Source organism: Mobula birostris, chromosome 1, assembly GCF_030028105.1.
Source record: "Mobula birostris isolate sMobBir1 chromosome 1, sMobBir1.hap1, whole genome shotgun sequence".
Taxonomy (NCBI): Eukaryota; Metazoa; Chordata; class Chondrichthyes; order Myliobatiformes; family Myliobatidae; genus Mobula; species Mobula birostris.
The window spans coordinates 63042088-63056929 of NC_092370.1; positions in this window are offsets into that span (position 1 = coordinate 63042088).

Consider the following 14842-nt stretch of genomic DNA (forward strand, 5'->3'; position numbering starts at 1 on the left):
TTCCAAAACACTTGCTTTTACTGCTGATATTCTGTAATCTTAAATGTCTTCTATGTAGATGTGCACTTCATAGAACATAGAACATAGAATAGTACGGCACATTACAGGCCCTTCAGCCCACAATGTTGTGCCAACCCTCAAACCCTGTCTCCCATATAACCCCCCACCTTAAATTCCTCCATATACCTGTCTAGTAGTCTCTTAAACTTCACTAGTGTATCTGCCTCCACCACTGACTCAGGCAGTGCATTCCATGCACCAACCACTCTCTGAGTAAAAAACCTTCCTCTAATATCCCCCTTGAACTTCCCACCCCTTATCTTAAAGCCATGTCCTCTTGCATTGAGCAGTGGTGCCCTGGAGAAGAGGTGCTGGCTATCCTCTATGTAATGACAGAGCTAATTTGATTTATGAACAAATATTGGTTTTGAATGGTATCCAACATAATTAACAGAAAGCATGGCATCAGTCCACATCAAGAGTTTGTTTCATGCAGTTGAGCAGTATGTTTGAATGGAAAATTTTGGAATATCATTTGGCTGATCCACAATGATTTACATATGTAAAATTGTTTATAGTTTATATTTACAATCTAAAATTCGGAATCAAAAAAATCCACATTCAGAATTTGCATATGTCATTACAAATTGGGGCTGAGGTGGTTAATACAGAGAAAGATTGCAAATAAGACATTAATAAACTTCCAGAGTCACATATGATGGATGAATTCAATACATTTAATGTGAGGAGGAGCATTTTGATTATGAAATATACGGATGCCATATATTGCAAAAGAGGAATGTAAGTGAGTTAGGGAAGCAGAGGGATTGAGGATTAAAGTTAATCAAATTCCTAAAAGCAGCAACACAAGTTAATGACGCCAAATCCAAGGCCACAGATGGCAAACCAAGCAGTAGGCTTTATTTCTAGAGGGACAGAAAGTCATTCTAAATAGATATATGTATAGATATACACATAGAATGCTGGTTTGATCATCTAATGTTCCAAATTTGCAGCTTCAGCTCAAAAAGGTAAAGAGGCATTGGAAAGGGTTCATGTGGTTGACTCCTATAGACCAAGAAAGCAGGGAGTTCAGAGCAATTAGGGATAGTTGATAAATTCCACCAAATTACATACACCATGAATAAATGAGAAGGACAGCAATCCAAGAGTGTACCTGTCAGGAAAAGATGAACAGCCCCGGCTTTCTCTCTTAAAGAGGCAGGCCTATGAAGCAAACAAGAAAGGTCTTTCAAATGAAAGGAAAGTTCTGATTGTGTCATTTTTGATGGTGAGTGGTAGAGATTGTTTTGATCACAGAAATGCCTTTGCTGTGTATATGACTCAGGGTTGTTTACTTGAAGTGTGGGGCTGGAACTTTCTTCTCTGCACAATTTGTAAACCATTGTGCATGTACGTGTTCGGATTCACTGGGTCTTGGGGTGGCTACACACATGGTTTCTGGAGTTGTGAGAGAAGCATGAACATTTCAGCATGCCATGGATCCCGAGGAGGAACTAGACTGCATAGTGGAAAGAGAGTTCAAAAGAAGCGAGCAAGGGCTGTTGGGAAATTGTATGCGCCGTGGTACCTGAGGAGATATTGGATTGTCTAGTAGAAGAGAGTGTTCAAAAGAAGTGAGCAGAGGCAGCTAGGACATTCTGTGTACCACCTTCCCAAAGAGACATTGAATTGTGTAGCGGAAGAGAGAGTTTAAAAGAAGCAAGTGGGGACAGTAGGGACATTCTGCACATCAAGGAGACATTGGGTTCTACATAATTAGGCACTTGGGAAGGGCCAATAAAAAGAAGTTAGGTTTAAGTGGAGCAGCCATTGTGGGAGAGGACCAGTTTACGAATGGGGAGATCAGACTTTAGCTTATAGGGACTTCAGCGAGGAAAGGTAGAAGGATCTTTTAAAACTTATTTTTTTCTTTTTCTTTCTTATTACACAGTTAGAGCAGTGGAGATGCCAGGAAGGATAGTGGAATGCTTCTCTTGTGGGATCTATGGGAAGGCAGGGAGAACCACGCCCCCACCCCATGTCCCTGATGACTACATCTGCAAGAGGTGCATCCAGCTGCAGCTTCTTTCGGACCATGTTAAGGAATCGGAGCTGGAACTGGATGAGCTCTGGATCATTCGGGAAGCTGAGAAGTTGATCGATAGGACATACAGGGAGGTAGTTGCACCCGAAGGACACAGGTAAATGGATGACCATAAAAGGGAGCCAGTGTAGAGGACCTCTGCAGCCGTTTCCCTCAACAATAGGTACTTTGGTACTGTTGGGGGAGGGGGCAGAATGACCTATCAGAGAAAATTCACAGCAGTCAGGTCTCTGGCACTGACTCTGGCTCTGTGGCTCAGAAGGGGAGGGAGCTGAAGAAAACAAATGCAGTTGTGATAGGGTATTTCATAGTTAGAAGAGAAGACAATGGATTCTGTGGATATGAAGAAGTTACCCAGATGGTTTGTGGGTTCCCAGTTGCCAGGGTCAGGGATGTCCTGGACTGTGTGCACAGTGTTTTAAAGGGGTAGACTGGGTAGCCAGTACATATTGGTACCAAAATCATAGGTAGGAAATGGGACTGGAAGAGAGAATATAGGGAGCTAGGTAGAAAGCTGAAAAGCAGGAGCTCCATGGTAGTAATCTTTGGACTGCTGCCTGTGCCACACACCAGTGAAGGTAAGAATTGGATTTTTGGCAGATGAATGTGTAGCTGAGGAATTGGTGCCGGGAGATGTTTTCAGATTTCTCGATCATTAGGATCACTTCTTGGGAAGGTATGACCTATACAAAAAGGTTACCCCTGGACTCAAGGGAACGAGTATCTTAGTGGGCAGATTTGCTACCTGTTGGGAAAGGATTAAGCTAACTTGTCAGGGTGATGGGAACTGGAGTAATAGGGCTGAGGATAGGGCAATTGGTATACAAGTAGATGCAGTGCGCAGTGAGGAAGGACAGGCAGATGATAGGGCAGAACTGCAGTCAGTGGGATGAGTTGAAGTGTAACATGGCAGAAAAATCAAAAATTGTGATAAATACAGGACTGAAGGTGTTATATTTGAATGAACGTACTGTACGGAATAAGGTAGATGATCTTGTAGCGCAGTTAAAGATTGGCACGTATGACATTATGGGCATCACTGAGTCAAGGGTGAAAAAAGATCATAGCTGGAGTTTAATATCCAAGGATACACATTGTATTAAAAGGGCAGACAGGTAGGCAGAGAGGGGAGGAGAGGTTCTGTTGGTAAAATGAAACCAAATCTTTAGAGAGAGGTGACACAGGATCAAAAGAATCCCTGAGGGTAAAGTTAAAAGACTGCAAGAGCAAAAATATCCTAATGGGAGATGCATGCAGACCTCCAAACTGTAGCCAGCATGTGGGATACAAGTCACACAGGAGATAGAAAATGTATTTCAATAGGGCAATGTTACAATAGTCATGGGGGATTTCAATATGCAGATAGATCAGGCTGGTGGTGACACCCAAAAGATGGAATTTGTAGAATGCCTAAGAGATGGGTATTTAGAGCAGCTTGTGGCTGAGTCCACTAGAAGGAAGGCAGTCGTGATTGGGTGTTGTGTAGTGAAACAGATTTGATAAGGGAGCTTAAGGTATAGGAATCCTTGGAAGACAGTGATCATAATATGATGAATTCAGCTGCAGTTTGAGAGGGAGTAGATAAAATCAGATACAGTACATCAGTATTAAAGGGAATTACAGAGGCATGGGAGAGGAGTTGATTGGAAGGGGCCACTTGCGTGGATGATGGTAGAACAGCAATACCTGGAGTTTCTGGGAGCAAATTGGAAGATATCGGATATTTACATCCCAAGGATGAAGAAGTATTCAAAAGGAAAGATGATGCAAACATGGCTGACAAGGAAAGTCAAAACAGCATAAAAACAAAAGAGAGGGCATATAATATAGCAAAAATTAGTGGGAAGTTAGAGGATTGGGTAGTTGTTAAAACCCAAGAGGAGGCAACTAAAAAGCCATAGGAGAGAAAAAATGACATGAGAAGCAGAGAGAATGTTGCTGGAGAGATGGTAATGGGGGACAAAGAAATGACAGATAAACTTAATAAGCATATTCTATCAGACTAGCGGTATGCCAAAATTTCAAAACTGCCGGGAGGCAGAAGTGAGTGTAGTTGCTATTATAAAGGAGAAGGTGCTTGGGAAGCTAAACAGTCTGAAGTTAGATAAGTCATCATGACCAGATGGACCCAAGTTTGTGAAACAGGTAGCTGAAGAAATTGTGGAAGCATTCACTAGATTCTGGAATGGTTCCAGAGGAATGGAAAATTGCAAATATCACTCCACTCTTTAAGGGAGGGAAGCAGAAGAAAGGAAATTGTGGGCCAGTTAGTCTGACTTCAGTGGTTGGAAAGATATTAGTGTGCATGATTAAGGATGATGTTCAGGAATACATAGAGGCCTGTGATAAAGTAGGCCAAAGTCAGCATGGCTTCCTTAAGTGGAAATCTTACTTGACAAATCTGATGGAATTCTTTGAGGAAATAACAGGTGGGATAGGCAAAGAAGAGTCAGTGGATATTGTGTACTTGGATTTTCAGAAGGCATTTGACAAGGTGCTGCACATGAAGCTGCATAACAATATAAGAGCCCATTCTATTACAGGAAGAAATACTAGCATGAATAGAAGACTGCGTGACTGGCAGGAGGTGTAGAGTGGGAAAAAAGGAGATCTTTTCCGGTTGGCTGCTAGTGACTAGTGGTGTTCCGCAGGGGTCTGTGTGGGACCACTTCTTTTCATGTCATATGTCAATAATTTAGATGACAGAATTAATGGACTTAACCAGATTTGGAGAATGGGCAAAATAGCAGATGCAATATAGCGTAGAGAAGTGTATGGTCATGCACTTTGATAGAAGAAATAAAGGTGTAAACTATTTTCTAAAGGGGGAGAAAATTAAAAAAATATGAGGTGCAAAGGGACTTGAAAGTCTTCTTGTAGGATTCCCTAAAGGTTAACTTGCAGGTTGAGTCAGTGGGAAGGAAAGCAAATGCAATATTAGCATTCATTTCGAGAGGACTAGAATATAAAAGCAAGAATGTGATGCTGAGGCTTTATAAGGCAGTGGTCAGGCCACACTTGAGTATTGGGAGGAATTTTGGGCCCTTACCTAAGAAAAGATGTGCTGGCATTGGAAAGGGTCCAGAGGGGGTTCACCAGACTGATTACCGGAGTGGGAAGGTTAATGTATGAAGATCATTTGATGGCTCGCTTGAATTTAGAAGAATGAAGGTTGAAACATGTTGAAATCTATTGTGTATTGAAAGGTCTAGATAGAGTGGATGTGGGGAGGATGTTTTCTATAGTGGGTGAGTGTGTGACCAAAAGGCACAGCCTCAGAATAGAGGGACATCAATTTAGAATAGAGAGGAGGAGGAGGAATATCTTTATCCAGAGGGAGTGATTCTGTGGAATTCATTGCACAGACAGCTATGGAAGCAAAGTCAATTGGTATATTCAAAGGAGAGGTTGATAGGTTCTTGATTAGTCACGGCATCAAAAGTTATGGAGAGAAGGCAGGATAATGGGGTTAGGTGGGATAATAAATGCCTTATTCTGCTTTTCTTGTATTTATTCAACTTATTTTTGAAAATATTAAATTAATAGGTGGCTGCAAAATTTTCAAAATGCAACTGTGATTGAATGACTTACAGCCTTCTTCGAAACAGTACTCAATAAATAGCAAATAGATAAAAAGCTTTTCTGGAATGATCTCTTTCAGGGAGCTACTTCCTATTACCTAAACTGGAAATTAAAGTTAATTATATTGATCAGTTTTAAAGCATTTAAAAATGTCACAATATGAAAGGTAGTACACTAGAAATAGTAATAGCTGGCTGAGTTGGACTGCAATAAACTCAGAACGACCAGCGTCAATTGCTTCTACAACTAATGTCAGCAGTGATCACAACTACTAGGCTGGCATAGGAAGAACCCTAGAAACAGCTGATGTGCTTCACCACAAATATATATTTTTAGCTAAGTGATGTAAGGTCATCGAAGACAGCACATTCTGTGTCAGGTATGAGCTTGAAGAAAATATTCACTTTTCCTTTGCAGCCCTACCTCTTTCATTAGTCTTCAAAATGAGACGAATTATGGGACTCTTATCCCTGTCATAACAGGGTAAATGTTAAGATATTTCTATTACTGGGATAACCTTGAACAAGAGGACCTAGTTACAAGATTAGGGAGTGGTAATTTAAAACTGAAGTACAGCTCACAGATTGGGGTGAAACTTTAAAAAATTTCTTCCCTAGATACTTTGGTGATGAGATCATTAGGGGTATTAAAATTTTGGAAGGTAAAGGACCTGAGGACTGTAGGGAACTGGTACAGAAGAAGAAATGATGCCCGGTAGATCAGTCATGATCACCCTGAACAGTGAGGTAGGTTTGAGTGACCAAGTGGCCAATTACTGCTATTTACTTATGTTGTATATTATCTAATGTGTGGGCACGTGGCCAAATGGTTAAGGCATTTGACTAGCGACCTGAAGGGCGTGATTTCGAGCCCCAGCCGAGGCAGCGTGTTGTGTCCATGAGCAAGGCACTTAACCGCACAGTGCTCTGTGACAACACTGGTGCCAAGCTGTATCGGCCCTTGCCCTTCCCTTGGACAACATCGGTGTCGTGCAGAGGGGAGACTTGCAGCATAGGCAACTGCTGGTCTTCCATACAACCTTGCCCAGGCCTGTGCCCTGGAGAGTAAAGACTTTCCAGGTGCAGATCCATGGTCTTTCAAGACTAACGGATGCCTTATTATATTATCTAATATTTGTTTTCCTTTATAATGCAGTATGAAGTAAAGAAGCAATGTGACATAGAGAGGTTTTGTTCAAAAGCATAAGATGGATGAAAATATGTTGAAAGGCAGTTACATCTTTTAACTCATGTGGGATATAAAATGGACTGCATTGTCACACTCTTAGCAATGTTTTATGGTATAAAATAAAAATCTAGGTAGTGGAAAGATCATCATAATATCCATGAGTAAAGCCTGCAGTCTATCCTATATGTCTGTATGTGGTCTTGCATCTGGGTTGTATTACAATGATTCTGTGTGTCAGGATTTTTGAAAATATCAGCATGCCAAACCTTTCAATCGTTGGTAACTGCTTGAACATATGCCCTGCTAGAGTTTATGAGGGCTTGAGGCAACAAATGTAAAAGTATTTCACAGGCGGTATTTTGAGACATGCTGTTAGATTACTGAGATTTTGTTCTAAATATCACCTTGTTTAGTATCTTCTGGCATTCAGTGCTGGCTTACTTAATAGAGAAGCCCTAAAATAGGGATCATGGCTTTCATTTACATATATGGGGTATTATTTCTGTTTTATTTTCTCACCAGAGACAGATGAACAACACTCCAGATAGCTGATTCATCTGTTCTCATTAGGATATTTACTAATCTCAAAAGTATCAAATCTTTCCAGTATCAAAGTTTAACCTCGAATTTGCACTTTAAAAAATCATGGATTTAATTAATTATCTACCTGGTTACAATGGGTTAGGAGTATGGTACACATGATAACACACATTTGAAATTAGAATTGGAGTTGGTTTATTATTGTCAAATGTACTGAGATACAGTGAAAAGCTTGTCTTGTATTCTGTTCATGTTGATCAGATCATTATACAGTGTACTGAAGTAGAATAAGTTACACAATAAAAATACAGAATTGTGTAGCAGCTATAGAAAAAGTGCAATGCATGCAAATAATAAGGTGCAAGATCATAATGAGGTAGATTGTGAAGTCAAGTTTCAATTTATCATTTTAGGGGACTATTTAATAGTCTTATATCAGTGGATAGAAGCTGGCCTTGAGTCTGGTGGTACATGCTTTCAGGCTATTGTAAGTTTTATCGAAGAATGAAGAGAGAGGAGGGGATGTTCTGGATGGGTGGGGTCTTAGATTATGCTGGCTAATTTACTGATGCAGAGAAAAGTATAGACAGAGTTCATAGAGGGGAGGCTAGTTTCTATGAGTGTTGAGTTGTGAGCACAACTCTCTGCAGTTTCTTGTGGTCACGTGAAGAGCAGTTGCTATACCAAGCCATGGTGCATCCAGATAGGATGCTTTCTATTGTGCATCAAGGTGCAGATTGATGAGGGTTGACGGGGACGTGCAAATGTCTTTGTCCTCCTGATGAAGTAGAGGCATTGGTGAGCCTCTTGGATAATCTCAAAGTTGTGAACAGTAGAGTAAGGGAGAGCACTCACTGGAGTAGCCAGGCCAGAGGGAACAAAAACAAAGATGAGAGTTCCAGCAGCACTTGTTGGAGGTCGAATGGTGTTGCAGATGTGAAAATAGTCAGTCTCAGCAGTAGATATGGCTACATAGTCCAAGGTTTGTCGGGCTAATAGCTTGGACAGTGTGCCTCAGTCTCAGGTAGTTGTTACGGTAAGGCATAGAAATGGACAAGAGAGGAAGTTTCTTTTCCAATAGCTGCAGGAAACATTCACTCATTTCATACAGAATGCTAGAAAGAAGAGTGGAGAGGTTGAGAGAGGCTGGTGAAGTTGAGTAGTATCTGCTTGGAACACTATTGAAATGGATTTCTTCTTTGTTCGTTTACCATTGGTAAGGCCAGCACTTACCACCCATCTCTCAGTACCCCTCTGCAGGTGGTGGGCTTTCTTGAACATATGTGGTCCACCATTTCAAGTGATTTTAGTTCAGGCCAGCAGGCCTGAGGTGAGACAAAAGGGCCATAGGGAGAGACCTGAGGGGCTCTGAAAGTAATAAAATGCTGTAAGAGAGAGAAAAACAATAAATGTGAGCTCCTGACTGGAAAGCAATGTAACAAAATGAACGTATGAATGATGAAGGCTACTGCAGAACGATGCAGTTGTTGATTTCTGTACATAGGCCTAGCAGGTTGAGGAGGAAAGGACTACCTCTATCACTTTTACTTGTTAAAATTCATTTTCATGATCTGGGCACCATCATCAAGGCCAGTATTTATTGCCCATCACTAGTTGCGTTTGAGAAGGTACTGGTGAGTTGGAGAAGTTATTTGTAAGATGCTCTTTGATAAGGTAGAAGAATCGTTGCAAGTTTATAAAAAGGGAGGAATGTGGGCGGAAACTGAAATAACCTGAGCCCATTGTCTAACCAACTGGATGTAACTGGTTTGACGTGGTCCAATTCAAGGGAAGGAAAAATAAAGGAATGACTTCAGAGGCATTTCCTTATTTTAGAGAAGAGCAATGAGGTAAAACTAGTTGTAGGCATGAGCTAAGCTAATGAAAAGAGGACATTGGATAGCCTGATAAATCAGAACCAATAGAATTCTACAATGGTGCAGAACTGAAAAAGACCATAAGACCTTAAGGTATAGGAGCAGAATTAGGCTATTTGGCCCATCGAGCTTGCTCCACCACTTCTTCATAGCTGATCAATTCAATTCAAGTTTGATTGTCATTCAACCACACATGAATACAGCCATACCAGACAGCATTACTATGGGGTTAAAGTGCTAAAACACAGTACCAACAGTCAAACACAAGAACACATTCATGGAGTAGAGTCCCAACGTTTCCCATTGCAACACCACAGCTAGATGCCCAGTCCTTGCGCATACAAATCAACAAACCCATCTGGAATATCAGTAAAATACAACAACCCAGAATATGTATCTATAAAATCCAGACCCCCCCAGCCCATTGATATCATATGTCGACCTGCTCCAACACCTGCTAGGCGACACCAAGGCTTTGAGGCCTTGTCCTCGCCTATACGTGCACATACAGAAGAGTAGTAAAAAACAATACAATGACGCAGAAGATGTATTATATAGTCCTGACCTCCCAGCCCACTGAGATCATCTCGCGACCAGCCCCAGTGCCTGGTAGACAATACTGTGGCTTAGAGACCCAGTCCTCATACATACAGGCACATATGGAATATTAGTAAAACTCAACCAGACAAGTATATATGTATATAGTCCAGACCCCTCCATCCAATTAAAATCTTCAGTTGAGTACAATTGTGCTGTGCGACCTTGCAGAGCGCGATAGCTCAGACGTCTCTCCCCGGCGGCTGAAAAGCAAGTGAACCCAGAGCTTGAGGCCCAAGTCCATCAAGTGCCTCCAAAAACTCTCCAGTCGACCACAACAGAGCTTATCTTTGGCCAAGCGAAACCCCGGAAGGGCAGTGGCCCCTGGTGTAGCACAATAGCTTCTGCTTCTAGTATCTCCAAGCCTGAATGGTTGAAACTGCAGTGAACAAAACAGTTCTGAATTATCTTATTGCTTATTTCCTGCTGGTGACAAAAATCACTGCCTTTTGAGCACAAGCACACACAACTGACACTACTTAAAACTGTTTGCACTAAGCACGTAGTGTCTAACAGTCACATAGGTGCACCAGAGTGACGCTGGTTAGAAACTGTTCAGTAATATTCTCTTGTCCCAATTAAACAGCAGCATAGTGTTCCAAATAAAGGAAGGGAATCCTGGATATTTTGTCAATTCGATTTTGTTCTTTAAGTGTTGTCCCAAATAAGTGGCTACCCTGATTAACTAATAGATGGCCCAATTAACCAGAATCCATATATTTGCAATGTATGTCTTGTTAGGTATTGCATGGTACTGCTGCCACAAAACAACAAATTTCATGACATACTGTTTGCCAGTGATTCGAATTCTGCAAAAAAAAAAAACATGCAGGTTGAGGAGATAAAATTCCACAGCTGGTAAAGAAATTCAAGTTTCCAAGCTGCTTCCAAAAGTCTGCCTCCTTTTTCGTCAATCAGGTCTGAAGCTTTTGTTGCCCTCTATTTGAGCTAGTTATTAAATAGATTTGTGTAACAAAGGGGAAAGAATTATTCAGCTTCTAAATTCAAATCAAAAGTGTCCAAAATTCAACCAAAACTTGAGGAATCTGATAACTGATTAAAGTGAATATGAACGTGCTTTCTTTGTAGTTCACCTATTGCTTCTGTCAGGGGCATATAGGCTAAGTGTTGTCAAGGACAGTGTTGGATACTGAGAAGGGGCTTTCAGTATCCAACACTGTCCTTGACAACACTTAGCCTATATGTCCTCTGCTAAATATGCTTTTTTTCAAATTTGTGTTTGTGTACTGAGAAGAAATGAGCACTGAGTGCTGAATAATACATTCCAGAAACATTTTGTTCTCTGAAATTAACAAACATTTTTTTTGCATTCTTCATTCATTATTAACTCAAAGGGAACAGCTGGTCCAATTCAAACCAGTTTGTATTCCCTTCTTCCACATTACCTCCTTAATTGGTGAATGTCAAATCTGTAGACAAAATCATCACTTGTAGCGTTGGAGTACCAGGTTATTTTTGACAAATGCAATAATGAATATAGTTGCTCCCATCCAAAGCAACAAATGTTATTTCATCAACGAAATACCATCTTGGTCTTCTCAACTTTATCTAAACTCTCATTTTATTTATATTAAATATATATATATAGCGTTTATGCATGTGCCAAAGATAATAACTAAAATAAATAATACCAGAAATTCTATTAAAATACATAAAGCAGTAAGAGAAATGTTTGATCTAAAGTCATTATGTCCCACCATGCGAATTCACCACTTACTGTATGTTTGGCACATGTACACTAGTGTATATATGGAGCAATAACTCAAAAGCCTAAGTCCATTACATAAACTTATTGAAATTTGAAGTAGAAATGAGAACTTTAACCCAATGGAGAGGAGAATGAATTGGTGAGTTAAAATATTGGCATATTTCTTTTCTGTTACCAATTCTTCTCTATCTGTGGCCATTTTAACTGGACATACTTTGATATCATCTGACCAACATTACTTTCAGTGAGGCAAGCAGTTTTCTTTTGATGACCTCAACAGCTCCACCTTTCTGCTTGTTCAGAAGACCTCACCACCTAATGAGCTGCAGCCTGTGCCACTTCTGTCAAAGGCACCCAGCATTTCTTATTTGTGTTGCATATTCCTTCACCATCGAACTAATAGTGTCTGAGCAGGTGCTTGTGTGGAATGAAAAGGTATTTTTCGGCTGGTGGCTTAACTTACTGAAGGAGGTCCGGGGTTAGTAGTGACGAGAGCTAATACAGTACTGTATGTTGAACAGTAAACAGATCTCCAGACTGGTAGTGAATCTGGCTGAATATTGGCAGGATGAGTGAATGTCTAGTTCGGGGTAGTGTGCCCCAGCTTCTCGGCTGTTTGCAGGGTATTAATATCCATGAGTAATGTGTGAGTACATGGTGTTGGCCATCATGAAATTGGAATATGGAAGAAAACATTGAACTGCAGTATGTCAAGGACAGTGGAAATAGACTGTCCTTTGCCTATTGTTCTTGTCATGTGATTGAAGGAATGGAGGTTGCCATTTTGTGAAGCTGCTCTGTAACCTCCATTTTGTGAGTAGTTTTGTGAGCTGGTTTTACTTAGGAATATCTTTTTAAAAGTGGACAGAATGATGTACCTGATAATCTGCTGAACTAGACATCATTTCCAAATAAGGAGATATTTGTGAGATGTTCTTTGGTACGATAAGATATACAGATTTATGAATAGTGGAGTCTGTGTCTGACCCGAGTAATTACAGCCTGGTAGCTGGCTAATTCAGAACAAAGAGGCATTAATTACAAGTTGTCACTTGGAGAAGGGCAATAAATTGATGTTGGCTTGGATCAGATCCAATGGGAAGCTGACACACGTTAGTCAGATAGGCCAGAGCCAACAAGATTGGAGCACAACTGATGAGGCGAGTATAAAGGTATGGAGTTTTGAATGCAGAGCATGAGAACTCTGGAGACTAGCTATTGCAAGAATGATCCCCATGCCAGGGTAGGGAGAAGAGGGATCAATCGTCTGGCTAACAGGAGATCCCCTATTTTAGAGTTATAAATTGGAGAAGTGGTCTGAGTGAGTATTGGTAAAGCAGGAGCACTTTAAGTTGTTGGCCTGGGGTCAACATAGTAAAGTTGATGTTTGTACAGAGACAATAAAGTGTGAGCTATGGTTAATTAAGTGTTGTACTGTGGAATGCCTAACCTAGATCAGTTCATAATAGTCAACAGTGGATGTTAGGTATTCTTCCCTATGGTTCTGTTCCACAGAGAGAAATTTGGAGTCAGCAAGTGTTAGAGATCTAGAGCAGTTTGTGCATGTAGCTTATGTGCTGAGAACTGAAGAAGAAGCTAAGTGGCTGGTGAAGTGATGAATGTGAAAGGAAATATGTGGATTATGAAGTGAGAAAAGATTACTGGAAAGAGAACCTAGTACTGCAGTGACTGGAATGTGAAAACACCAAGGTGCTTTTGCATGATGTGAAGAAAGGAAAGCAGACAAAATTGTGTATGGACTGTGAAAGAGGAGTATTCAAATGTCTTTGCTAAAGTGGATTGATTAATATGATGGAGGTGAGGAAAATATAGATTCCAGTGGAGAAGATGGTAAGAACTGAAAAGATTGTCGTCAGGTAGTGTGGAGTGAAATGGAGAGATGAAGAAAAGTACTCATTCTTCGGGCTGTTGTGTAGTCATTACACATCTTCCCAATTTGAAGACTGGGCCTGGAATGACGATATAGACCTCAACCCTCTCAGCCATTTCCATCCAGCATGAACATCATCCCCCTCTGCTTTCACATAGATTCACAGAGGGTTACAAGTATTCCAAAGTAATTGACGTGTTATCTATTTGCGTTAATAAGACAATGCACTTGAACTCTGCTTTATGACACAACTGTCTTCCTAATTGGTGCACTGATAGTCCTCATGCATCAAATATTGATTAAGGAAGCCACTTTTCTTAAACAAGCTCACACAGTCACTTTCTCTACCAAATGTCTGATGCTGATATGGTTGGGTAAGAACTGAGTTCTGTCTAACTTTCCATTCAAGTGGTATTTCTGCTCTACTTCAAAATAAAATCAGTCACCACATACAACAGTATGTATTATGGGTGAAGGTGAAATAGCATCTCCGCAGAGTAATATATAACCGTAAAATTGTTTCCAAAAAATGAATTATTGTTTAAGTACAATAAAAGTATCACAAATTATTCTTAAAGCTGTAACAACAGATTCTGAACTCTTCAAATTCTCTTTTGTTATTTGTTTAGTGCCTCATCTCCTCAAATCTCATTTACGCGGCAGATAATGGTGAACCTTCAGTCTTTTTTTTCACAACCTGGCCAAAAGTACTGGTGTGTGAACAGATGGTCAAAAGTCAGGTACTGCATGTTGAAAATTGGTTCAATTTACACCTTCTCAAATTTGTACAAATCTGAGCTAAGGTTCACACAAAACATGTTTTCATTGAAGTTTAGTGAATAATAAGTATGTATTTTGATCAGAATGGCAAATGTAGTAGATGACTAAAGCTAACATGAAACTATTTACATAAGCACTATGTTCATATTCAGTCTGAATTATTTGAGCTGCCGGCAACTCAAAAAAAAAAAAAAAAAATTTAGGTTCTCTTACATTGTGATATAAAACAAAAGTTGTTAAACTAATGTCAACATATCACAAAGTCAATGAAAATTGTTTGCAAAACAAAAGTGGGATGGTGGAGAAACTAAAGGACACATTCAGTTCAACAATTGTTTCAAAAACTAGTTGGCATTTTATTCCTTTGATCACTCCATGTGTGTCCAGGTCACTGAATAAGACTGGTACCAAAGTTTTCAATGCACTTGTGTACTCACCTTAATGGATGCAGGAGATTACTTACATTATTATTTCTTCCTTCCAGATCCCTTAAGTTATTATTCAGTGTCTACCCTTTGAATTACTAGCTATGAACTCGTACGCAAGTGATT